General features: G+C 43.1%; 1 protein-coding gene and 1 long non-coding RNA gene across 3 annotated transcripts in view; one reads left to right on the top strand and one right to left on the bottom strand.

Annotated features, from left to right (window-relative positions):
• Positions 1 to 21,610, top strand: part of MAML2 (mastermind like transcriptional coactivator 2) — a 379,664-nt gene that overhangs the window by 146,603 nt on the left and 211,451 nt on the right. The window lies entirely within an intron of this gene.
• LOC110262220 lies at positions 3,669 to 21,452 on the bottom strand. Its single transcript, XR_002346984.1, has 2 exons — positions 21,115 to 21,452; positions 3,669 to 3,855 (listed from the first exon to the last, which is right to left on the bottom strand). It is a non-coding gene; the product is annotated as an uncharacterized LOC110262220 (long non-coding RNA).

Raw genomic sequence — 21,610 nt, 5'->3', positions numbered from 1 at the left:
TGCAATACTTCCATGTAAGTCTTAGTCTCGTGGTCACCCCTCACCCACCGCAGGAGTGGCAGGAACATGTCGCTTTTATTTGAGGTAGCTGTGTAGCCAACTAAAAATCAAAGATGGTAAAACTGATGAACACGCAAAGGATGGACAGTATTCTCCCTTCTAGAACTTTGTCAGCGTTCTGCCCACTTCCCAGAAAACTAGTGGTCTCTCCAGGGGGACGTGAAAGACACCCCCCCCAACCCTTGTCTTGTTCACAGCACACCTAGGGTGTGCTTTTCACTTCCAGGAGCCTTTCACACTATTATATATATATATATATATATATATATATATATATATATATATATATATATTTGTGAACCAATAAATTCAGAGGGAAATTCCCAGGATGGTGTGAGGACTCCATGTACCACAGTGTTGGTTAAACAAATCGATTGGACCATGTTTGACGAAGAACAGGTGAAAGAGCTGGTGCTATTTCACCAGGAATGTACTCCTTTCTCAGAACAAACACGGGGAAGATGTGATGCCTGACCTAGACCATTTGAAGAGCTGTTCGGTGTGTTCCCGGTGGATAGGATTAGATTGTGCCCCAGTCAGTGAGTCTGATTAGCGGCACCAAATAAAGGAGTATTTTCTGGTCCTCAGAGGCATCTGCAGGTTGACTGAGCTGTGCCCGGAGGGTGGGAGGAGGGCGTGGGAGGGTCCAAGTGAATTTGCTATTGTCAAAGGGATTGAAGGTGTGACTATTGGGTCCACGGATAGCCTTGTAACATGTCATCCTGGCTCTAGTCTTCCAGTCCCCCTAGTCTGTGCTCCGCATTGCCACTGGTGATCTTTTTGTTTGGTTGGTTTAGGTTTTGTTTGTCTTTTTAGGGCCACACTGATGGCATATGGAAGTTCCTAGACTAGCAGTGGAATAGGAGCTGCAGCTACCAGCCTACACTACAGCCACAGCTATGCCAGATCCCAGCCTTGTCTGCAACCTACACCACAGCTCACAGCAATGCCAGAGCCTTAACCCACTGAGTGAGGCCAGGGATCAAACCTGCATCCTCATAGATACTAGTCGAGTTCTTAACCCACTGAGCCACAACAGGAACACCACCACTGGTGTCTTCTATATTCAAAATAGATCAGGTAACTTCCAAGATCCATCCCTCTCTGTGGCCCCGCCATCACTTTCTGCTGCCCAGCTCCCCCCTGACCTGGTCGTGGCTTACTCCCACCGAGTCTCCAGACAGAATTTCCACTCCCCCCTCATGTGTCAGAGTTTTCTCCCTTCTGGAACTTTGCCCAGGTTGTCCCTCTTCCACAACCCTCTCCTTCACACGCACGCTCACACTTCACCTGGCTACTCCTACACATCCTGCATCATCACTTCCTCTCTGAAGTCTCCACTCCCACCTCCTCGGAAGGGGGTTTCCAATAACCTCTGCGGCCTCTGTTAGCACAGCATGTACTGCAGTTACTGCAATTGTTTGTTTCAGGATCTGTCTTGGCAGCTAAACTGTAAGCGCCCTGTAAGTAGAGGCGGGCATCCTGGATACAACATGTAACCCGCTCATCGTAGGTGACTGAAAATAACATGGAACCTTAGAGAAGATCCTCAAGCAAAGGCTGAGGGGAAATACAGTTTAAGGTTGAGGAAGAAGCAGTCGAGGTAGGAGTCGGGAGGAAGGGACCACAAACAGTGTTTTTGCTCCAGCCCCCCGACATTCTCTGTGGGGTTGTGGGGTTGAGAGGCGTGTGAGAGAATTACTTCTCTTGGGTTCCTTGGGCCACCTCCTGGCCCCCAAGGAGGCAGAGCAACTGTTACCGTGGAATTTGAAATACTAGCTATGTTAATGGAGGTCAGAATTACTGAGACTGGATTTACAGCTCCCCAAATTGACCCGGATTTATTTTCTATTATTCAAAATTAGTTATGTTGAAGGAGGAGCAAGGGGCTTCTTGGTGTATAGACGATCACTAATGTGTCTCTGGACTTAAATCTTGTTTGGCTTTTATCTGTTCTGGAGGATGTGACTTGGGGTCCTGACCACAGCAGCAGCAGAATTTGCATGTGGGCAGCTCTGGCCTCCCAGACCTTAGTGACCTGGGCTGGCCACCCATCTCTGCCTTGTCCTGGAGTGATTTTTTTACAGGCTCTGAATAAACGCCTGCCCTTAAATACCTCCTGCCATTTGCTTCTTAGCGCTTAACATTCCACATTTAGAGAAGAGGCCTCACATTCAAGGGCCACAAGAATGACATGTTGATTTAAATTCACATGGAGATGTATCGGCTCCTTCTGTGATGTACTGGACCATTGGGCTCCAGGGAATATGGATGGGGAGTGAAAAAAAATGGGGCGTTTGAGACCAGAGGGGCCAGGAATTCTAAGTAGGTGGAGCAGGTTAAAAGACAGACTACATTTAATTTAGAATTTTGTTTAGCCTTATTTATCTCAAGCATAACAGACAGAGGTAATTTTTCGTTTGAGGCTGATGGGAAAGGAGTAATTCAGGCCCAAGAGTGGACCTCCTGCTTGGAGTTTTATCCACTAAAACTACAGTGGGATTTTCCACCTGGCAATGCCCTTTACTGAGTGGGACATGCAGCCCTACCTCTGCGGGACCACTGGTGGCTCAGTGATCATCCCTGCCTGCTCTTCATCTGCCCAGGTCTCCTTTTCTTGGTACACACAGACCATCAGAAAGTTGATGAATAGAGAAGCAAGTACCATTTCCCCAAGAGGAGTCTTATGCTCATGCAGCCCAGAATAGTAGTCACCTTGAAAAAGATTTTTTAAGTCTAGTCCTGCGCCGAAGCTGACTGGAGATAACTTTTCCTAGAATGGAAATCACCCAACCGGCATGAACTATTTATTTTCTTGATTGCTGCAAGAAAGCACATGAACAACAATCTTATTGTCTCCTCCATTTTTGTTTTAAAAGGCATGCAGCTGCTAAGAATGTTGTGTGTACAAAGCATTAATTAACAACAGCCCCTTTTTATTTATATTTACCCTCTAAAAATTTAATTGTTAATTGCTTTTGTGCAGTGCTCAGTTTGTTCCTCTTTCTGTAGATTTGCGTGCAGTGAAATTAAACATTTTAAAATGTGTAGATGATCGGAGAGGTTTAATTCTCTTGATATATACAGTGACAGTGTTTCAATTCTATAAACAAAACCCACTGGTACAATTAATCATTAACCTACTTGCGGTAGGGATTAAGGGAGAGAACGAATGTTAACTCTTTTGTGACTTAAGGTAAATCAGCAGGAAAGATGATGGAGTGTGTAATTTTTGTTGTCTAAAAATTAACAGCAGTTTGGTAATCAGAGTATAACGTTCCAAAAAAAAAAAAAAAAGAAACTTTTAACACCCCATTTTCAAATATACAAATTGGCACTTGCCTTTTTACCGTGTCATCTGGAATTGTCCTCCACGCTGTGAATATATGCATCCCTGTGACTCCTGCAAGTTGCCTCTCATTTCCACTGATTCCAGTAAATCCTGCCTCTCTTTTGCTCTCCTTTCTGCCTGTGTGTTTGGTAGCAGAGATTAGGTGGGGTTTTTTTTGGGGGGGGGTTGTTTATTTTTATTTTTTGGTGAAACAGATACCCAGAAGGCAGAGAAAATTCATATTCATTTTTGGAGTTTGTGAGCTGATGGCAGAATCCCATTGATCTTCCTCTGCACTTCACCCCTGGAGGAACGGGGCACGCCATCAGCCCTGGTCCTTCCTGTAAGTTTATCTTCTGAGCTTTTCCTCCTTGGCCACTTACCGTCTTTGGGTGCTTTTGGAGAATATCCTTACCTCTGCACTGGAGCTCCCCAGCAATATCAAGTAGAGAATTGAGGTATTTCTGTAAATATAGGTAAAATCTAAGTGAGCCCTATGGAATATCCTGTAGATTTAAATATACAATCATATTTTTCTCAGGAATGTAGCAGCCTTTCATAGGTCTTTACAGAGTCTTTCTCTCTCTCTCTCCATATATAAATATATACATATGAGGAAAATATGTATATATATATATGAGAAAACTATGTATATATAAAATATAAATATATAAAAAATATATATTTATAATGCATAAATGATCAGTAGCATGACTTGTAGTTCTATCAGAGGTCAGGTCAGTAGGAGAAAAAAAGCCTACAGATGAGGGAGAATATGACGTCAAAAGACTTTATATAGCTTGGATGCCTATAGCGTTCAGGATATTTGGCCCTTCCGATTTCATTTTGCCCAAGTAAAAACAATCAGGGGAAAAAAAAAATCAGGGTCTGAATGTTTTTTAATCTCTTGTTTCCCAAGCAAGCATATTTATCACAAATTATAGATCTTCTCATTAGGAACTTTTAAGCATTTTTAATTTTAACTAAATACAAACCCCACCTATTTGATGATGTTCCTTTAAATGTCAGAGAAGCTGGAGAGGTTGAGGGGCAGGGAGGGATCAGAAAGGATTTTAATGCTTTCCCTTCGGTGTCTTTTCTTCCTGAGAATAAAGGGAGGGAAAGGAGCCAATGGACTCAGCCCTATAGCAACATTTTTCCCCAAGGAATTTTGTATTTAGTTCTTGTGCCTTTTGGCTAATAAAGAGAGATACATTTAGCTCATCTGAACAAAAGAAAGCAACATTTCAAAATGTGATTCTTTCCCTTGCAGATTTTCTAGATTTTATCTTATCTAACTCTGGGCTGTAAACTAAAGAGGACAAATTATCAAAGGCAAGAAATTTATTCTCTCCTTGCCGTAAACTGCTTTGTATTGAGGTGGCTTGTTTTTCTGCTCAGACGAAATGAAACAGAGGAAATTATCTAGTGGATTTAAACTGAAGAGAGGGCCCCACTCCATAATTTAAGCACCTAACTACTCCCTCTCCCAAATACTCTACAGATTTCCTTAAACTTTCACCTCGACTTTGACTATTCAGATGTAAGCTTCCCCGATGTATACACAGCATTTCCAGTTCAAACTGGATTGACCCCTTATTAAAATAACTAAACTATCTGGTTAACTCATAGCTCCTCCCCCGTACCCTACCCCCTTCTGTTCTCCCACCCAATTCAGTTGACTGCTTATTTGCATGAAATTACTGGACTGACCACCTAGAGAGGCTGTCACAGAGGCTTGGTCTTTCTTTTAGTTCTGGGACTATGAGTTTTTGTTTCTTATTTTGAGGCCACTTCTAGATGTTTACCCTTTGATGGATAGAGACCAGACACACGTGCTTTGTCTCATTTGGTTCCATTTGGACAAAGACAAAGCATAGGAGGTATAAAATCGGTGCTTGGGATCCAGATAACAGTCCCTCTGGGGACTGTCCCCTCTGCAGACATAGCTACAGTGAGAATTAGAAAGGAACAAGGAAAAGACCACAGCGTGGAATTTGTCAGCTCCTTTTGTTGTGTCTCTTCAGATGCAGGTCCAAGTAGTATATGCAAAGATCTGATGTGGGTCTGATTAAAAGTCAAGGATGTGTTCTTCACATTTTATAAGAAAAAGGATAAAGACCAATGAAAAAAATAAAGATCTTGCTTTTCAAAGGGAATTTTCTATTTTATTACAAAGCAGAGTGCTTCATTTGAAATTGGTGAATACATGCTGCTTTGCATATGTTCCAGAAAATACAGTTTGTCCTTTTGAACCTCACAGGATTAGCTGTTGTATTACTGTTTCCGGAGCTAAAGATGTTATATAAATAGGGTAGCTCACAAACATCTATCAGCATGTCTTTAACACAGTGTTCTGTCAAGTGAATGCTGCAGTCTGATCAAATTGATGGTGTCTTTCTAGCTGGGGAGACACAATACCACATAATTTCATTCTCCCGACATCATGTTTTAATCAATGGAAGATGGCAAGTGCCAGAGTATGAACAAAGTGGTTTCTGAACCACTTACCCGGTTTTAATGGTACATCTAAGACATGATTCCTGGAGTTCATAGTACTGTAAATTATTCTAAGGCATATGCTCCACCAGAATTTTTATCTTAAAATAATTCAGTTCTGATGCCCACAAGGGCAGGGTCAGATGGCCTGCAGAAAGAAAGCCAGCTAAATTTCCATGATTCATGGTCACTAGGCAATGTCTAGTTGCAGTTGATCATTCATACTGGCATCTGTCTCAAGAATAGGTCATCCCAGTTATGGATAACCTGACTGCCCTTAATAAGACTAAAGGATAGTCTTATTCTGCCTCCAGGTAATTTGAAAGCTGCGAGTGTCTAGAAGGGGTCCTTCTAAGGAATGCTAGCTTGGAGACAACATTCTTCCTAATCTTTTGAAAACAATTATCTTTAAACAGTTTAGCTGTGCTAGCAAGACTGGGGATGGAAGACGAGATGTAATTATAAAATCATGAAATGCCTTATCATAGATTTAACCTCCATTTTTTACATTCCCACAATTAGAAGCATCTTTAGAGCTGTTTGAACCTTAACCGTATCTGTGTCCAGGTGACATTAACTCCTGATCTAGGGCTCTTTGCCTAATGGTTTCCTTCTTCTTTGGAGACACTTAGAAAGAAATCTGTCGCAATGACACTCCTTGTAATGAAGAACCACAGAGGAGGATTGTAAGGACCTTGGAGGGTGTGGCACATTTTGTATATAACTTTTCTCAAACAGTAAGAGCAAATCCCACCCTTCAGAGAAACCATGTGGTTCCCTGACTGCCCATCTTTTACTGGCCCAGGTTCCCAGCCCTGTTCCTTCATACTAGGAGTATGATGTTCAGTTTTTGGTATCCCTTTTAGAAGGGAGATAGCCAAACTAATACTGGTTTAGAATACATGCCAGGCAAGTTGGAGAGAGAGTAGGGACTTCAAAATCAAGTAAGGCTGAACCTTCTGCAAAGCCCTTGGAGAAGGTTCAGCCTCACTTGATTTTGAAGTCCCTACTCTCTTGCTTTGTCCCTTGGCTTTGCAGAAGATTCAGCCTTACTTAATTTTGAAGTCCCTATCCCCCTCCCTTGGACTCTTTTTACTCATGGGCTGGGCAACTGCAAAAGTCCAAACTTTGCATAGTTATCTGGATTTGTGTGAAAATGGCTTATATGTCACCCAGTCAAATAACAATCCATGCAGAGATTTCTGCCACAACATCCCCACCTGTGGCCTTCCAGCTAGGCTGACAGACTTCTGACACTCTCACTGACAGAATTCGTATTCCCTGAGGCAGTTTATTTCCTCTGAGTTCTGCTTCTAATAACTCCATGAATTGGTGTTAGATAAGAACTTGAGTCTAAACCCAATTGGTTGAACCCTTATTTCACATGCTAGAATTTTGGAATACTGCTAGAGACAAGATTAAGATGGCAGAGTAGAAGGACTTAAGCTCACTTTCTCTCACAAAAACACCAAAATTACAACCAACCACTGAACAACCACATGCTAGCGTTTCAGCTAATTAAGGATAACTCTTATGGTTCCCCTAAGATACATCTTCTATTAAATGTCCTCAGTCCTTCTTCTATCACAGTAGTTCACGTTCTCTCTCCAACTTTCCTGGCATGTCTTCTAAACCAGTATCAGTTTGGCTATCGCCCTTCTAAAAGGGATACCGAAAACTGAACATCATACTCCTAGTGGGGTCTGACAAGAGTAGAGTCAAGGAGAACTAACTCTGTATATTCAACGACGGCACGAGTTGTTTTGACAGCCACGTTATATGATTGAGCAGTGTTAACTAAAACTCTCCATACCCCATTGTCTCTTTCAGAATAGGCCTTCAGCAAAATCTTGATTACTTGAATTAAATTAAATTCTTTTTACACATTCACCCTATGCTAGACTACTTCTCTCCAATCCTGTTCATTTTGTACAATTAATATTTTATGTCCAAATACAGGAAGTTAGTGTTTATCATGCTAAACACCATCCTTTTAGAGCTAGCTCATGGTTCTAACTTGTTGGGATTTGTTGTTGTTGTTGTTGTTGTTGTTGTTGTGCCTGTGATATACAAAATTTCCTGGGTCAGGGATCAAACCCACACCACAACAGTGACAATGCCAGATCCTTAATCCACTAGGCCACCAGGGAATTCCTGTTGAGATATTTTTGCTCTGGATTCCGTACTCAAAATATTTTGTATTGCTCTCAGCTGCGTGTCATTGATAAATTGACTAAGCGTGTTTTCACAAATTTAGCCAAGTCATCAATGTAGATTATTAAATAAGACAGGGAAGAGGTCACAGTTCTGTGGCATGCCATAGGGACCTTATGGGTTGTCATTCTTCTATGAGTCAGCTCTCTATATAGACGTTTATAATTATGAAACACTCTAAAAGAGTTTGCCAATAGGATCATAGATTCTATAGTCATGCAGAAATGGATTTCAAAATCCAACCCTTTCCCTCACTAATGGTGTGGCCTTGAACAAGTTCACTAAAATTTCTCCTCAACCGATAGCTCATCTATAATACTACTTCTTTCCTAGGTTTTGAGGACCAATTAAATGTGGTAATGCCCATGAATGATGGACCAATGCCTGGCACATATTTGCTACCCGTCAATAACTCCCCAGCTCCCTCCCTCACAAAAATTGTCTATATCTTGTATATTCTGATAGCCCAGACTCTAGGTTCACTATTGATGGTAAGAATTCAGTAATCTTTTAAAATAACATCATCTTTGTGGCTTTTTAATATCCTCTTAACAATTTCCTCAGTATGAAATCGTTTCCTTTAAAAAGGGGGAGTAAAAAAATAAGAATTAAAAATTTTTTCCTTTCTTTATGTCATCTAGTAACATGCTCCATTAATCTCAGTCATAGAACTTCCAAGTATGCTTTGGCTCTGAACTTTAAAAATTCTCTAGTCATCTTTAATATTTTGTAATGATAATAGACCATAAAAATGTAAATATTCTAGTTCCATCTTTTAATGCTATTCCCTCTGGTAATGTACTCTTTTCTGAATGAAGATTTTGCTTCCTACAAATGTTTCTGGATAATTCAACAAAGACGCTTATAATCCTGTCTACAACAAACAAGGTCATACTCGATCTGGAGTTGTAATCGCCTACACTGTGCATCTAGAGAATGGATGTGATGAAACATGACATGAATTAGGAAATCTGTCACGAGAAAAACGTATGCTGTCACAAATTAACCAGTTTTGCCACGATTTCAAGGCCGTGGATTTTCAATTACCTGAAATTAGTCATAGTGGTAGGAGACCACTTTTCTTTCTAGTCTAGCCCACAACGGCATTAAAGCCTGTTTCAGATACTTCAAATGGAGAATTTACAACATCCATTTAATATTATTTCTATAAGCTTACAGTCCCCTAAGAGTAACTCTTAGTAATCAGAAACACTAAGATCAAATATAAGGATTTACCAAGTAGTAAATTAAGAAGTGCAAAACTTGTGCTATACAAATCGTCCACTAGTTTAAAAATAAATACATTTCAATAAGAAATCTAGATTAGGCCCTATTGGCTTTAATTGTACAATGGAAATCCATTTATATGCATTACCAGACTCTCATCGAATCATACCTCAGGGCACCCGTAGGGAAATCACCTTTTCTATTAAACTAGATGTGTCAGGAGAGAAATGGGTGTAGAGGTGGTTGTTTCCATGCGTGGAACCAGATGTAGGAAAAATATCTAGTCCCTAGCACCGAACTGGAATCTTCTCTTGGCTAATATGATGTGACTGAATTCCAGGAATGTTAGTTCCATTAAAAGAGGAATGGCTCTTTGGGCATTTGAAATCTTCTGCTTCTTTGTTTGTAGGATCCTTTGTTTTAAATGAACTAATGCGCAGCACTTTTGATGCAGCTCCGATTAGCCCTGTAGAATGCTGCCTCATAACTTTTTCCTGTGACACTTCCTTTCAGTGATGCTTCACATGGGCTTTTTTCCCCTCTGCCCACACTCTGTGTTCACCACCAAATTTCCACTGTCAGTTCTTGCCCACACACAATTTCACTCGCATGTATACTCCTTGAATCTAAGAGCAGCTCAAACTGCCGCTCACATATTCATTACACATTATGGAGAAAAGCTGACTTCCTCAAAAAGGGCATAAAGTTCACGGAAGGGACTTGCTATCTTCTAGGGCATTTTCCTCTATGGGGTCTCCTTGGTCCTGTTTCTTGCACTTGCCGCAAGTACATCTGTTCTCTTTTTGCTGATGGGACCCCCTCCCCCCCAAGCCATTTTCCCCTGTTGACTGGTTTTCCCATCAGAAGTTCTTAATTATGAGTCAATAAAATGATACTCTACAGTCACACCCCCAGGGAAGGGAAGGATTGCCCAAGTCTCTAGATTATTCAGGAAAGGAAGGAGGCAGGGGAGAGATTTGTTTGCTTTCTATTTTCTCTTCAAGCAAAAGTACATTTTAAAAGCTGAATTAGAAGGGTAATGGGAACTGCTTAAATCAGACTCTCATATCTGTGTTTAAAAGCTCCCGACTCAGGAAAGCTTGAGAAAAAAAGAAAAGTAAGGTTTCAAACATGTGCTTGTTTCTAAGCACAAACTTGGCAACTTCTCACATTGCTTTCACTAAACCTAAGAGTTCTCAGACAAGTGAGGTCTGTGTTCATCACTTTCCAGCAAAGATGAAATAGCAGGGTGCTATAGCGATGACTCTGGTTACTAGGACTTCACTGCCAAGTCAGAAACTCGGAGGGATAACTCCATTTAACCAGAGGCCAAGGGTACCTTGGCCACATGAATGCCAGGCCAAATGCCAGCCGAATTAATCAGTATGCCCAGTGCAGGAGTCAGGAGCAAAGCCTCTTCTGGAGAGCTCAGTCCATGGACCGGTGTGAAAAGCAGCGGAGCAGAGAGGACAGTCCTAAGTGGCCCAATCCCAGACGTGACGCGGACACTTAAAAATTCCTAGTTCCTTTGTCTAAATGATACCAGAAGTTCAAGCATTTACTTCCAAGGCACCAAGGGACAGTAATCACTTGCGATTTCTTAAGTGAAGCTAAGTTAATACCCTCACTCTTTCATTCAATCATTCATCCATTTAAAATGAAGATATTTCTAGGACACCTAGTAAGTGTCAGGAAAATCCCAAAGCATTTCTTTTAGCTTAGGTAATGGGTTAAGTTAAAGTTCTGAATTGAAAGTTCCCATTGTGGCTCAGTGGATTATGAACTTGACTGGTATCCATGAGGATGCAGGTTTGATCTTTGGCCTCGCTCAGTGGGTTAAGGATCTGGCGTTGCTGTGAGCTGTGGTGTAGGTCACAGACATGGCTCAGATCTGGCATTGCCATGGCTGAGGCATAGGCTGGCAGCTGCAGCCCCGATTCAGCTCCTAGCCTGGAAACTTCCATATGCCACAGGTGTGGCCCTAAGAAGCAAAAATAAATAAATAAATAAAAATTCTGAATCACTGTCACTTTGTTGTACAGCAGCAATTATCACAACTTTGTAAATCAATTATATTTCAATAAAACTTTTAAAAATGAAAAAAGTAAAAACAAAAAATTAGAGTTCTGAGAAAAATAGGAACCCAGAATCTATATTTGAACAGTAATAACTAAAATAACAGTGGCTTTTTAAATTAACCACCTACTATGCACCACACTTGGTATATCTTGTTTCTCTATCACACTGTACTTCTAAGGAAGGTATGGAAAGGCAGGCAAAGGGGTGCTCAGGAGCAGCTTGATTCACAGAGATGAGAAAAGCCCCTCGGAGGGTCACTGGCAGTGGAATTAGGTTAAAGGAATGTAACTCGGCACTGGGAGAGTTGGAGGAGTTGATGGTAGTCCAGTGGCAGAGGCCAGGCCTCTCGGTGCTAATCAGGTTGGTTTTATCTGTTAGGTTGAGCTAAGATTTGAAAGTCAGTGAAATCTGTTTCTTTAAATCCAGTAGCATTTATCAAGTCACATCCCACTTGTGATGTTTTGTGCTTATAGTAACCTTGGTAAAATGTCTCTTGCCCCATGAGGATCCGTGAACTGCAGTTGTTAAGGGGTAAATGCCCGAAACTATTGGGTTCTGATTGCCACCCTGACTCTCGCCACCTGTGTCACCTTGGGAAGTGATTTCAAGCTCTTTGCATCAGTTTCTCATCTGTAAAATGAGGATGGTAACAGTTCCTACAGAGTAGAGTTGTGAAAATGAAATGATGCATGGTGAGTTACCTAACATGGTAGCCAACTTTACACAGTAATTATTTTGTCAGCCCCTTCTGCCATCCCCATACCACTTTTTAAATACAGTTTTGTGCATCTGTTCTTTCCAGGGACTCAAAACGTATTCTGTTTCTCCCATGTTTTGATAGGCAGTGTGTAAAAGCTAATATATGATTCATTTAAGAGCAAAACCTCGTTATGCTACATTGCGGTATAATTTCCTCTACCGTGCTGCTTATTAAAGTAAGAAAGTACGCTATGCCAGCTTCCAGAAGGGAGTCATTTTTGTGTTCTCCAGCTCTAATGTGCATGTGGATCCTGAGTCTTGTTGAAATGCAGATTCTGAGCCAGTAGTTCTGGGGCAGAACCCGAGATTCTGCATTTCCAGGCAGTTTCCCCGGCGATGCCTGGGCTGCTTTTTGGTCTGTAGCCCACACTTTGATCTAGACCCCAAACCAGTAGCAGTAATGGGATGAACAGGGCCAGGGAATTGGTGTGAACATTCCTCTGGTCATGGGCAATTTCCTTGACAGCAGTTTTTCTGTGGAAGACCCAGGACTCAGCCCCCACAGACATGTCCAAGCCTCATTGAAAGGCACTGCCTTCCTACCCTGGCACCTGTGAAAACATGCTGGAAACAGGCTATAAAAAGAGAGAGACCTATAGCCAAACACCTGGTCAGCCCACAGCTGTTCAACCAAGAGAGCACACCCTGGTTTCAACACTTCGCTGCTCCTTTACTAGAAGGCTGGGTCTCCCAAGGCCCCATTATTTCTGAAAACCACATATAACAGATGTCCTAGGGCTGGTGGACTGTGAGAGGGAGCGTCACAGTCTTTACTGGAGCTTTGTCACTGCAGTCAGTAGCTCCCTGAGAGCAGCTAAGCCTCTGTGGACCATTCCTCACCCCTACATCAAACAGATTTTTGAAATCAGGGCACTCAGAGTCTTTGTCTGGTGGATTTGGGTGCCAGTTGGATCCATAAAACACAGAGTGGACTCTGTGTTGCCACACCTTCCCGTGACAGTTCTTCTGAGGGGAAAAAAGTCACAATGCCCTCCCAAATGATGGTGTGCCAAAGAGCAAATCCTAGAAACACTCTTCTTTTTTCTTTTTTTGAATGTTTAAAAATCCTGGAAATGTTTGTCAAATGTAAAAGTAATGACTGTATTCAGAGTCCCTTGGACTCCATCTGGAATGCAAACTTTAATACAGACACCAAATTATAAAGTGTTGAAATCTTCTTTACCATCGTTCATGCATTTTTCCCTAACGTCGCTTGCGGGGTGTTGCTTGCCCTGGCCCAGTGACAGGTGATACAGCACTGCCCTGGAAGCACAGTCTGCCGCCAAAGGCTCTCGCTGCTCTGCACAGTGCAGATGCAAACTTCTGATCTCCATGCATTTCAGGTTGCTTTTCCACAGTCTGTCCAGAAAGCAAACTTCCAGACTTATTTCTGAATCCCAACCCAGTTCTGGCAAGATGCTCGGTATGGTCATTTCAATGAGTTAAAATATCAGTGAGAGTTCCCGTTGTGGCTCAGTGGGTTAAGAACCCAACATAGTGTCCTTGAGGATGTAGCTTCAATCCCTGGCCTCACTCAGTGGGTTAAGGATCCAGCATTGCCACAAATTGTGGCATAGGTCACAGATGAGGCTCAGATCTGGAGTTGCTATGGCTGTGGCATAGGCCCTTGGCCCGGAAACTTCCATATACCACACAGGCAGCTGTAAAAAAAAAAAAAAAAAAAAAAAAAGGGAAATAAAAGGAAGAAAAATAGCAGTGAAAGATATAACAGGGATTTACGAAAAGCATACTTATTAGGTTCAAGAAATAGAGAAAAAGAATGATGTAAAAAATGTAGAGCTGGGGGAGGGGTGCAGAAGCTGTCATTTCTACAATGGCTCTAAAAATAAAGTCTGTTAAAAAAAAATGCAGAGCTCATGACCTTGGGAAATATAAGCATATATGCTAAATACAAAAGCTCTAGAAAGGATGTTCAGGAAGAAAGGGCTTCTGGGAAAATTTCCTATTGCTGCACCATAATTAACTGGTATAATGAAAAAAATATCTGTTCCTCTGGTAGAAGGTGAGGAGGTCCCCAGCCCATTCCTTCTCCAGCAGGAGAGATTGTCCTGGAATGGGCTTAAGAGTAAGGCCTGGGTTTGAATCCTAGGTCTGCCATCCCACTAGCTATGTGGCTTTAGGCAAGCTACTTAACAACTTAAAGGAAGGTTTTCTTGCTTATTACAATAGTTGCACAAAATGTACCAGCTGGTGTTTGTATAGGTCTAGCAGAAAAGTAGAATCTTTATGTTTTTGTAACATACCTAAGACTGTGAGCAGCATCATGATTTGGAGGGTGGACAACTCCCAAATATCTCCTAATAGAAGGAGCACTGTCAGGGATAAGATGAGGTCATAGGTAAGCAGCTTCTGCTTTATCCAGGACCCCAGTGCTCAACCACCAGGTTTGTCATTTTTCTGGAGGTGCATCTGCCTTCTTCTTAGGCAAAATTTTAGCATAGAGAGTGGAAGCACCATTTACGATAACTGTATAATAAATTACCCTGAAACCTGGGGGCTTAAAATGATGACATTTATTTTACCCTGGAACTTGTAATTTGGGTAGGGCTCAGTCAGGGGCTGGCTTCATTTGACTTAAGCTGGAATGGGCTGCAAGCTGGGGAGCTGAAGGCTTATCTGAAGATTCCCTCACTCATATGTTTGGCGGTCGATGCTGGCTGTTGGAGCTGTCAGCCAGAACACCTACATGTGCCTGCTGCCTGTGAATTGGGCTTCCTCACAACATGGTGGCCAGGTTCCCAGTGTGAGCACCCAGGAAGAGGGAACCAAGCAGAAGGAAGCTGTGTGTTCTTCATAACCCAGCCATGGAAGCCACAGGGCAGTGGTCCAGAGCACTTACAGGCTCAGGACTTGATTTGAGAGGAGGGAACATAGGAACCCCCCTCTCCCCCCAACCTCTCAGAGGAGGAGTGTCAAAATCACATTGTCAGAAGAACCCATGAAACGCAGGTATTGCTAAGTTGTTTAGAAAAATAAAAGATGTCACATACCTGCAGCAGCCCCTCTTTTCCTTCTTAAAGTACTACTTCCCACACCAGATCTTCTCCCAGAAACTTCTCAGGCATTTCTGCCTGCTTTATTCTTCCCCGATGGGTGTTATTATCCCCAAAAGGGATCCAGAACTTCATTCTTCAAACTTAGTAGATTCTTAGCTTTAGATGAGACTTTGGAGATTTTGTAATTCTCTGTGGTCACACGAATTGCCTTTCCCTATTTTCTTATTCTGACTGATAGTCTTATCTGTAGCCCCTTATGCTGGAAAGCCATGTCAGGATTTCGTTTAGCCATGGATGGCCGCCTGAACCAAGGTGGCCATTCTCTGAGAACACTGGTGAGTTGGCAGTGAGAAGAGAATGGGGAACGACACAGAGATGTCCTTAGAGACTCTACGAGGCATAAAAGAGAGAGAGAAATGGAGAGAAAAGCAGCATCTCAGATCCTGATGGCTTTGTGAGATTCCTTCTATGCCATGTATGCTAAGATGGTCTGGGATGGGGGTGACCGTTACTGGCTTTGGGGATTTTACGATTGTTGTGCAGCCAAAACAGCTGGAAATATCACTCAGCCTCTGGAGCCCTGGACCAGGAATGTGACTTGTCCACAGCCACAAACTGGGTTAGTGAGGGAGCCTGCATTTGAGTCTTAGATATCTGATTCCATGACTGCTGTTAGGTACTTCCCTGTATGTAGGCTTGGGTGGAAAGAAGCAGACGCCCTGAGACCATTAAGAGTTTGGGGGAGGAAGTTAAAGAAATAAGAAAGGAGATTAGAGGGTAAAGAACTAAAAAAAGGGAAGACTGGGGACCCTGAAGTCAGATGACTTGATCCTGGGTATTGTTGCCATTCTCTGGCTTCTGGGACATCTCTATTCACATCCTTCCTTTGGGACCACTGAGCCGTGTCTCTTTAGATCGAAGGGTGGATACTATATACTAGACAGAGTTATAGCGAGCCCAAGTGAACCAGACTTTTCATTGAAAGGTGTTTAGAAGGTAAGGTCATTGTCACAAGACATAGCCCTATGTTGCTGGGCAGAAATGCAAAGTCAGGCAAAATAATACAGACTTGACAGACCGTCCCCCAGACCCAAGCACCCAGGGACAAAAGCAGAAGGAGCCCCTTCTCCGGACGCTGTCTAATCCATTTCAGGCAGGTGTGCAGCCAGCAGCACCACAAGGATGACCATCTCATTGAGCGACGATTATGAAAATTGGATTCTTTTTTCTCAGAAGAGGGTCAAAATTAGAATTCCACAGAGCATTATCTTCTCTCCGCAATGGCTGTGTCATTGTTATTAGAGACTGTGTTGCCTAGAAATCCTCCTGCTCCTTTTGTTCCTCCTCACATCTAATCCGTGTGCACATTAGCAGCAACACTGGGTCTCAGGCAGAGCCAGAGCAGTATGGGAGACAATTAACACCTACCTCTTGGAACACTGGTGACAATGAATAGGATATGGTGCCTCAGCTGCAGATGTTTTTATGTTTGCCATGATCGAGCGTGATTAAAGCTGGCTTTGGTGACATTCTCTGATTCCTTGTGCTGTGGGTAGTTTTAGGAGACTGGTTGCCCAATTCCATGTCTCACCTCACAGGGAACCTCTCCTGCAGCCATTTATTTCCTGCTTTATGCCAGGGAGGAACTGATGTTTCTCTGTGACTGGTGAAATAGCATCGTGGAGGCCATCCCTTGAAGCTGGCTTGCGTGGAAGTCGGGGGTGGGGTGGGGGTGGGGGTGGGCATTTAACTCTTCAGATCGAATGTATTTGCATCAGCCCTGGCTCTGCCTCCTGGTCAAAGTCAGGGGTGATTTCGGAGAGGTGGCCCCTCACGCAGCCAGATGTCATCCACCCGCTCTCTCCCCACGGGCATTAAGAACTGATGAGGAAGCAGGGCCTCATCTGGGCAGCCGACCTCTGTTGACCACAGTCAAGGTCCGTGTCTTTCATCCCTCCCTATAAAGCCATCCGAGAGAGTTGTACAGACCTACGGATGTCTTTTGTTGTTTTTCTAATCACTTTTAGTGTGTTTTCCCACAGTTTTTGTAAATGTGCTGTTTCAGCCTGACCATGTCAGCAAAAAAAAAAAAAAAGGAAAAAATTTCCCATAAAGGGATGCTATTTTAATGGTTCAATTTATTATTTTTTAGGTTAGAGAGCTAGAGAATGTAAAAATGTAGCTCTCATCAGGATTTAAATTGTATCCCAGATGGAGGATCTTATTTAAACATACGCACACACAACCAAGGTCTCAGGATATTCAAACTTTCCCACTTCCTCAAAAATTCCCTCCAAAATACCACTGTCTGTATTCTAACATGAAAAAAATGAGTTATTCCCAAGCTCTGTTTTCTCTGGTAGAGATGTTCATTTTTCCTTTACCCCTCTTTCTATCTTTATTGGCTATTCCTTTGATTAAATGTAGGCTTGGAGTTGCTAATAATTTCAGGATAAATGTTTAGATCAGACAAAGGTATTTGAAAACAATAGAAACAGACTCAGTGTCCTTGCAGCTTCACCGTGAAGGAAGGTATACTTCTAGGTGTGTTTTATGGCCTAGAAAGGCTCAGCTGAAAGTAAAAACCCATCCCCCACAGCACTGTCAGAGTTTTAGTATTAAACACTGACATTCCTTGTAATTTTGGCAGTGGGCTGTCATTTGGATAGTTGTCTGCAAATGCTCCTAATGTTATTTTGGATAAAAACTGTCTCATTACCATGGAAGTTGTGAAAAGAATTGAACTCACTCATCACCTGCATTCCCTCCCCTCTCCGTGTGTCACCCCTGTCCTGTTGTGATGCAGTGCAGTTCCCAGGGGACCGTAGTGCCCCTGAAAATTGACAGTCACATTCTATTAGAACATATTTTTCCCATTTAATAACATGGTCTAGGTAATGATTCATAATCCTCAAAGGGCCTCCTGCCAGTGACAACTGAACTCAAGAAATTGAGAATCCCATGCAATTTGGCAGTGGCTACACTTTTATGGTTCAATCAGGAGTTAAAATGACAGTATATCTGGAGAGACTTTGGTAAAACGGCATTTGCCTGATATATTTCCATGTCTGCTTTACATGTGTAACTCTTGCTTCTTCAGACCACTGACCTGCAGTAGGACCATTAAGGGTATACTTGTTCCCCATGACACAGTAAGTCCTCTAAGGGCAGCAAGGTTTGCTCCTTTTCAGCTCCGAATTTTTAGTGCCCAGGATAGTGCTTGGCATATAGTGGGCTCCATCATTATCTCTCCTGCCTGGTGGCACAGCACTCAGGAAAACGGTTTGAGCTTTTGAGTTCCTATCCATCAGCATCGCTACATTCAAACTCCCCAAGGCCCCTTGGAACCCTGGTGGCAGAGCTTTTTCCTTCCCACCACCCAGTGGCCTTCATGAGGAGCCCTTGATGCCCCTCCCCCACCCATCATCTCATACAGCTCAGTTACAGCTAGGTGGCCTCACTTTTTCATTCATCTCATAGATCTCTCAGAGGTCCAGAGGCGGCTCTGAGCCTTTGAGAGTCAAGATTTTGTGTCCCACCCAAAAGGATTCTTTCCTGTGGACCATCAGTAGCATCCTGCAACAGACCCTTAGCTCTTTCCTACCTCAAGATGAGCTCCCTGCCTTTCACCCTAAGATATTTCTTTTCTCAGAATCTTTGTTAAGTGTAATAATGTGCGTAAGCCATCTAATATCATAGCTAGTATCAGGTAAGCTCCAGTCATTGAAAGCTTCATTTTTATAGCGAGTTAAACTTTAAAATCTATCTTTCCGTAACTATGAATTATAACAAATCTTAAGTTCCCGATATTACAGATATGGAGACAACATCATGGGGTTAAGTAGGTGTAGGCTTGCTGGGGAATTTAACCTTGCTTCAAGTCCTGGCTTTGACATTGACTTCCTCCATGTCTCAACATCTCTGAACCTCATCTTCATCTGTAAACTTTGGGTCATGATACTTCACACAGTAGGGATAAGGATTAAAGGAGATCAAGCCTGTGATTCTGTGTTCTAAGGCATCATGCAAATTTAGGCATCTTCTTTCTCCAGCATACATGCAAATGTACGTTAAGTGAACCTATATTTTGCGTTCACAATAGGTGAGTTATAGAACTGAGATTTCGGAAAACAATGGTATGAGCATAAGAAGCTGGCTTTCCATTTTCTTGGTGTGCTGAGGGCAAATTGCGCTAAAGTGGGGGAAGATGATGCAAAGCCCAGGGCTTCGTTCCCCTGACCATCCAGTGTATGACAAGATCTGTGGATCCTCTCAGGGTTTTTGCAGCCAGGGGCTACCCTAGCAGTTTGCTTTGCACACCATTAAAAACAAAGAAACAAACAAGCAATTCAACTAGAACCAGGGAAATTTTTGTTGGCATTCATTTGAGATATGTTTTTAAATTGCAGAACAAAGTTTAATCTGGTTTCCATTTCCCTTGATGAGGAATAGCATCTCTACTGCAAGAAAACCTGACACTCCTTTATTCTTGCAAGGATGGTAAAATTTTCTGGGTCACAAAACAAGCAGTAGAGGGAAGAAATGAAGGGGCATGCAAGACACTTAAATATTCCTCTGTGGTTGTTATTAGAAGGCTTGGATTAAGAAGTTGCCAGCCTCAGGAGTTGAGACCATTCTTCCCTCTAATTTTCCTTTGTTGCTTTGTTCCATGTTGCTTGTACAATCCGTGCAGGGCCAGAGCTGTTTCGCCCCACATTTCGCAAAGTGCTTAGAAGAGCTGAATGGCAATTATAAAACAATGCCTTAGGGTTTGTGGGCTCCAAGAATATTACTCTAGCCCAAGGCCAAATCCAGAAGGCGTTCCTTAAAACAAATCCACTGTCTGAGGGAAACAGGAACAAGAGAGTTGAATTAGCCTGGTGCCACGTGAGGCATTTAATTCAGGTTATCATTTGAGTGTGTTTTGGGTACTGCACAGGCGTAGGGCACAGTCCCTCTTCTCAAGGGTATTATTGTTCCACTCAGGAGATCAGATATAGGGTGCTTAAATAATACAGAGAAAGAATTGCCTTCTCCATGTGAACTGTAGAATTTCAGAGGAGAGAAATCACTGCAAACTAGCAGGTCCTGGGGAAGTCTTCCGGTAGGATGGACAGTTGGTACCAGCCTTCCAGGACAAAAGAGGCAGACATCCGCCCCACCCTGAATTGTCCCCCCCCCCCCCGCCTTTTTCTTTTTGCTTTTTAGAACTGCACCCTTGGCATTTGGAAGTTCCCAGGCTAGGGGTCGAATTTGAGCTGCTGCTGCTGGCTACACCACAGTCACAGCAGCGCCAGATCTGAGCCTCTTCTGTGACCTGCTACACCACACAGCTCACGGCAATGCTGGATCTCTGACCCATGAGCGAGGCCAGGCACCGACCCAGCAACCTCATAGATACTAGTCTGGTTCATTGCTGCTGTGCCACAACGGGAACAACACATGTAGCCTTTTTGATCCTCTGTGACCTCACAATGACTGAGTGAGCTGGGCAGGTTTCATTCCACAGAAAGAAGGAAAAGAGAGGTCAGGGTGACCCTTCCAGGGTGTGCAAGGCCTGGATGGGAGGCTGGGTCGCCTCAAGCTCCTGCCTTGATGATTCTGGTGCTCCCATTCCCTAGGTCACTGCTGCTCGGATGTGTTCATTACCATTTTACTCCACTTACTGCCTAAGCCCATGGGTGATGCGTCACCCATGTTTCCTCTGTCCCTTTGTCCTAAAGAGAGGAAGGTGATAAAACGGCCAGGTTTCTAAAACAAAAAGTGCAAAAACATGATAAAGAGACGACTTCTATGTCTTCGGCCCCTCTCCGGGGAGGTGAATCTAATCAGAGTGGTGTTGGATGGAGTGAGGCGGGAGCTGGAGAGAGTGAGGAGATGAGGGTTTTGAGCAGAGGAGAAGAGGAGAAAGAAAGCCTTTGTCCTTACCTTCTGGGCCTCCCTGCAGCCATTGGCATCGCTGATGGTCCCCTTTCTGCTTTCTGAAATTCTTCCTCCCTGTTGTTTCCGTGGCGTTCAGGGGGCTTGCTCACCTCCTCTTCTTCATGTGCCTCCTCACCAAACCCTCTTCTTCCCGTCACCTCTTAGATGCAGGTGGCCCAGAAAGTTTAGTCTCAGCTCTGTGTCTCCTCCCTTTTTCCTCCCCCAGAGCCTCCCTCTCTGTGCAGGAGGCTCCCAAGGTCTTAGCCACTTCAGGCCAGACGGGCTTTCTGCCCTGAGCCCTAGTCCTTTACCTCCAGGGCTGCCCAGCTCCCTTAAACTCAACCTCTTACAGATGTAATTTTGTCCACTGCAACCCTCCGGTCTCTTGTTTCCAAGGCCATTTTCATTAGCATGCTATTTCTTCTCTCTGGCTTCCTGAGTGTCAACAGTTCACATATAAAAACCATTCTTCACGCGCACGTCCTTTCCTTGGGTGGGAAAC

The sequence above is a fragment of the Sus scrofa genome, chromosome 9 (genome assembly GCF_000003025.6).
Source record: "Sus scrofa isolate TJ Tabasco breed Duroc chromosome 9, Sscrofa11.1, whole genome shotgun sequence".
Taxonomy (NCBI): domain Eukaryota; kingdom Metazoa; phylum Chordata; class Mammalia; order Artiodactyla; family Suidae; genus Sus; species Sus scrofa.
This window is presented reverse-complemented; position numbering and strand designations above follow the sequence as displayed.